Consider the following 6457-nt stretch of genomic DNA (forward strand, 5'->3'; position numbering starts at 1 on the left):
GGGTTGGTGTGGGTGGTTTGAAATATTAGCCCATGAGATGACTATACTAAATTTAACTTTGTACTTTGGTCGATTTGAAAGTTTGATGTCAATATAAAAGGCTTGTGAAAGAATTTGTTGACACCAAATTAGTGATAATTTCAAAGTTATATCTAAATAAAATTGGGCTTTAGGAAATGAGTCAATCTAAAAATATTATTTTGGGGTGTCAATTTTTAGCCCAAATTGATCGGACCGACCAAAATCCACTGATTCAACTTGAGTTTATCGGTTTGTTTTTGGATTGGAATTTTACAAAACAGTAGAATTTAACATCAAACTAAAAAATCATAAAAATAATCAAACCCAAAAAAATAAATAAAAAGCCATAGTTTTGGTAAATTTTAATAAAAACTAAAACAAATAGTTAAAACCCAACAACAGCCCAATAAGAGGCTATTAAGTCAATCTCATAAAAGAACGAATCAAATCGAACCATACTGAAATTGAACTCAGCTTAATGGGTTTGGTCTTGACTTGATGCATTACAAACTAAAAATAGTTTAATCCCACTACCAAAGCATAATCGAATCAACCAATTGATAACCCTAATTATCAATAGAGAAAATTATAGTGCCACCCCCTGAACTTTGGTCATTATTCAATGCCACCCCTTGTACTTTTCGAAATAACAAAAACACCCCTATTAATTTAAAAAATATCAAATTCATCCATACTGTTAGCCATCTCTGTTAAGTGGTAGAATAACTGTTAGTTTTATTGTTAAATACCTAAAACACCCCCCACTCAATGTGATTTGACCATCTTACCCTTGTCCCTTCTTTTAAACCAAAACCAGCAACTACCTTCGTTGGAGGGGAGGGGAACAACAGAATGCCCAAAAGCCTCTGTCAGTCCCCATTGATTCTGCCATGGTTTCTCACTTCAACTTTATACTCTCTAGGTACGAATCCTTCATAGGTGTAAAGGATTTGGGTATTGATTTTTAGGGTTTTATTTGCTTCCCCCAAAAAAGAAAGCAACAAACGCTCTTGTTTTCCCAAATTCAAAGACCAAAATCCTACCCTTCTTGTTTATGATGCTAGATTGCTGGCTTGGGCTTTCAGGTTCTAGAAAAACCTTTGATATTTCCATATTTGATGCTAGAATGAACTAGGGGTTTGTACCTTTTTTTCTTAACGGTGAGGAATTTTAGGGTTCTGAGCTTCATTTGTGGGCTGCGCTTTGTTCTGTTCTAATTGAAATTAGAGACTGAAAGAACAAAAGAAGGGAAGATTTGGGTACAATGGGGGTTTTGAGTTTGGCTATGTAATGGCCTATGAAGGAAACAAAGGTCAGAACAGGAGGAAGGATCCGAATTTGTATTTGGGACTACCTCGTTCACCCCGGCGAGTAGAACTGGATCTTGGTTTTGATCTTGCACTTGGGTCCTTACCAATCCCTGGTGAAGGAGAAATTCGAGGCTAAACTGAGATGTCTGGTTACGCAGAGGCCTCTGATTCTCATGCTCAATATTCACCATCTCCTGCTTCTTACTCCCCAAACCCTCAAATTGTTGAAACCCTTAACCCTGATGAAAATTCACTTTATTCTGATTACTCTCCACAACTAGCTTATCCAACTGTTGCACTTCCAATCTATCCTAGTGATGAACCTCTTGTTCATGAAGGAAGGTCCCATCTTGATTATAATCCTTACTATCCATCATATATTCCTGTTTCCAACCTTGTGGAAGCTGGGTTAGAACCTCAAAAGTGATGATTTGATCGATCCAATTGATCATGCACCTCACTCTCCTCTCTATGTGCCGGCCTCAACCATAGAGCATGATGGTGAAACCCTGGATCGTGAGGATAGCAACCATATTGAGTATATCCCGTACACTCTGTTGTAAAATTTTGAGGTATAATAAGCAAGCCACCTATTTGAGAACCAAACAAATTTTGAGGTATAATAAGCAAGCCACCTATTTGAGAACCAAACAAGTCACCATTGAAGCTAAGGAGGAGAAAAATCAAGCAGAGGAACAAAAAGAAGAAGAAGAAGAAGCAGCAGTGGAGGAGAGTGAATTGAAGAGAATGAAAAGTAGCGACGTGGATCAGCTAAAGACTAACCTTCATCAGAGGGAATGGATATCCGAGAACCTTCACCGAAGGGGAGGGATGCCCACAAACCTACGCCGGAGGACAGGAGAACCGATAGTTGCAGGTTTTGGTTTAGAAAAAGGGGCAGGGATAAGGTGGTCAAATCACATTGAGTGGGGGTATTTTGGGTATTTAACAATAAAACTAAAAGTTATTCTACCACTTAACAGAGATGGCTAACGGTAGGGATGAATTTGATATTTTTTAAATTAATAGGGGGTGTTTTGTTTTTTCGAAAAGTAGGGGGTGACACTGCAATTTTCTCTTATCAATATTCATATCACTGAGAACCCTACAAGGTGGAAGGTTCCTCTCCCCTAAGGTAACCACCTGAACCTATCCCTATGGATGGTTTGAGATAGGTTAAGGGTGGAGTGGTTAGATATAGGGGAAGGGATCCGATACCCACACTCTCTGAAAAGCACATCAATCAATAAATAACATCGATTATCTTAAGCATCAGTGTATTTAAATTTTTTTAATAGATATATATTATACAAAAAACGAAAAAAAATAAATACAAAAAATAACAACCACACTCCCGATTTAGACAGACCCATATTTTTTAATTGCTTGACCACAACATGGAAGCTTCGGTATAACTAATCTAAATATCTCTGATCTATTAATAAGGCTAAAAGCTGCCGGTCTCAATCAAACTTGGTGGGCAATGCGTCCACACGCCATACTCTTTTTTAAATTGTCATATATATGCCCATAAAAATTGTAAGCCATAAACCACCTTAACGTATGTGGTGATAGAGATGTTGGGACCTTATGCCTTCAAGCACAATGTGTCTTATAGCTCCGAGGGGCCACGAAGGTCGTGGCCCTTAGATTTCAAGGACCTTTGTGAAAACTGCCCGTACTTGGACATATTCTATAGTATTGACAGCCCTAACATGATTATAAATTGTGATGGCATCCTTATCGAGGCATCTGTTGTTCCTCAATCAAGAATACAAGAGTGATTCCGAGACTCTATACGTAGCCTGTCTCCTTATCATAAAAATATTAAATCTTTAATTTCTTTCTAGTCCACCAATATTATATATATGATTGAAGGTTCTTGATAACAACCACATATAAGAGTGCACCAATGAGATGTGATGGAATAGTTTCATATATGAGAGGACAGTGAAGTCGTTTCATATACGAGAGGACATTGAAGTCATTTCATATGAATAAGAGAGTTAGAGAGAAAGAGATGGTGCTAGCGTACCCTTCCATACTAGCTCAAAGAACAATTTTTGTATGTCATGATCTTATAAACTTGATCATGATCTTAGGAGGGCATCCTTTTAGTGAAAATGCCCTCAATCCATCACCGTTCGAGTCAGCTGGTTGTGGGTTCGAGTCTTGACATGCCCACTATCGCCATTGGTCCCGCAGAAGCACTGCTTGCCATACAGAAGCTTGTCCTAAGGGCTATGATCACTACCATGGAGCACCATTTTTTTAACTAAAAAAAAAAAAGATCTTATAAACTTGATGGAATAACTTCTTATATAGGAGGGCAACACAGTCATTTCATGTGAAGGGGGAGGGGGAGAGAGAGAGTGTGTGTGAGTGCTATAGTACCATCTTTTAGTTGTTGGCTTAGAGATCCTTTTCCATATATATATATATATATATCATGATCTTATAAACTTCATGGAATAATTTCATTTATAGGAGGGCAACAATGTCATTTCATGAGAGGAGGGCACTAGCATTCCCTCTCCTTGGCGTAGAGAACTTTTTCCAAATATGTATCATGATCTTATAAACTTGAAAAGTAATGCTCGATGTTGTTTGCTTGTTTGGATATTTCAAGTAATGAACTTGTATGAAGCTCTCATGTAGCCATCTTACTTAAAGCTGTCTTTTAACATGATAAAAACCTGTCTACTATAATTTGGAGGAAGAAATCCTAGCTAGAATGTCTTTTAACAGATGGTGATGAGGATATCTTCTACCTATGTCTATGTATGTCTTACTAATATTCTTGCAAATGTTTGGACTGACTAATTTGGGATTTGGACATCAGTATTGGCTGTACTGTGCCCTTTGATGGTTTAAGAGTTCACAATTAGTGGTTGATTTAACCCATACTGAGGATTCCACTTGAAAAGAGAAGTGTAATAGATATTTTTAATGTCATCCTTGATTTTAAGTACCATCCTCAAGAAGAAGAAAAAAATGGCCATCATTTTTTTTTTTTTAATTGAGAACCAAAATCTAGATATAAAACCAAACAAAGTTCTTTGATTCTTACATTGAGTTTTTTTCTGAATCCACAGTGAAAGGAATTTTTTTGACCATGGCTTTCTGATTGATGGGAGAGAGTATTGTAGAACAACGAGGAATACGTTCGATAATTCTAAAATTTGGAAGAGGAATGTTTTAGGACCCTAAAACTGTAGCTGAAACTTCCTGTGTAGTGGAGGAAAAATTTCTCCTCAATACTTAGTTATTATTTTAAGAAAAAGTTCATGTCTCATTTTTTTTTTCCTCTCTACTTTTATAGATACTTTACTCATCATCTTTCAATTCATAGTGAAATAATTATCTTGTCTTCTTCCCCTTGGATTGCATAAAATGGGGTAGGTGGTATCACGGATGATACAACTATACATACCCAAGTCTCTAATCATTAAGGAACCAACACAGATGAACCCCACACATAACTGAAAGGACAATACACCCTTTTAAATACCCCCAAAAAGATTTTTTTTCCCCCTATTCTTCATTTTTTTTTTTCTTTCAGTGCATGTGGGTAAGGGAAGGGTGGGGGCAAATTTGGTAGCTGAATACAACTTAAGTTTCTTATAGATATTTTTTTGACTGCTTCAATTCTAGGAGCTTCATTTTGTCTTCCTCATATGGTTATATTGGGTGATGAGCATCTTTGTTTCATCTTGCTTCAAAATTAAAATCTAGGGTTCCAAGTGTGATTAAGGGCATCATGTTAATTGAATCAAACAAATTATTCCCTGCTAAACAGATCCTCTTTTGCCCTTTTGAAGTACCAAAAAAAAATGTTAGTTCATTAAATATAAAGAGGCCCCTCTCAAGGTATTTTATTGGATGAGTCTTTTAGATTTGGATCCGGCTCTTTTCCTAAGCGGTAATTGCACAAGTCAATCTATAACTATTCACCGCTCAAGTCAATCTATAACTATTTGGGTGATCGATACATATTCAAGCGATGATCTAACAGCTGTACTTCTAACGATCAAAATAGAAATATTGCACCAAAAATCAATATATCACCATTTGGATATGTGCCGATCATCAAAATAACTATAAGTAAGAACTGAGCGATCACCGCCCAAGAGAGGATCTGATCCCTTAAATACCTAACACTTGATATAATAATAATAATAATAATAATAATAATAATAATAATAATAAAAACAAACAAACAAAAGAAGAAAAGAAAGGACAAATAGTCTACTGAGCCTGTAATCATTGGTTGCCCTTGTGAGCTAAGTCACAAAAACAAGAGAGATTAAAGTATGGAACCTTCATGGATCAAACGGTGAAACTCATAGTTTTAACCTTCTTTGGTAATTCCACGTACCCACATACCTAATTTGGGTCATATGTGACTCTGAAGAACCACTTGTTTCCTAGCTGGCATTTTTGGTAATTCCACGTACCCACATACCTAATTTGGGTCATATGTGACTCCGAAGAACCACTTGTTTCCTAACTGGCATTTGGGGTTTCTCCAACTAGCAAACAAGAGAGGAAGAACAAAGGACCAAAAAGGAAAGGCTGGCCAACACCTGTAATTTAACTGAGCATGGTAAAAAGGATAGGGTGGAGAGAGAAAGCAAAGAAACAAAATCAGAAGAAGGGCTCAAGGCTCAAGCTGCTCAGCTAAGCAGAATTGTGGGGGTGGGGGGACGGGGTCACCACTGTGGTTGTCCCTGCCTCTTGCCTGCAAACGCATTAAATGCCTTTTGGCAATACTAAGGAGAGGGAAAGATGCTCTCATGCAAAATCATATCCATACCCTCTCAATGCACAATCCCCTAAAATTCTCCTCATGAATTCCATATACCATTTTCAAGTGGAGAAAAAATATACCATGCTTCCAGCACCATTGAAGCTATATCATTACAGCCGGGCCGCCAATACAATAAGTCATTTGGGGTCATGTTGATGTTGGGGGGGTACACTTTCTTCTATTTGGTCGTTTGTATATGTGGGTCTATTGATTGATTCTACTGTTATGAGTACTTATTTATTATTATTATTATTTTTAGTCTTTAATATTATCTATTATTTTAATTTAGTTTTTTTTTTTTTTTTTAAAACAAATT

The sequence above is a fragment of the Macadamia integrifolia genome, chromosome 9 (genome assembly GCF_013358625.1).
Source record: "Macadamia integrifolia cultivar HAES 741 chromosome 9, SCU_Mint_v3, whole genome shotgun sequence".
Classification (NCBI taxonomy): domain Eukaryota; kingdom Viridiplantae; phylum Streptophyta; class Magnoliopsida; order Proteales; family Proteaceae; genus Macadamia; species Macadamia integrifolia.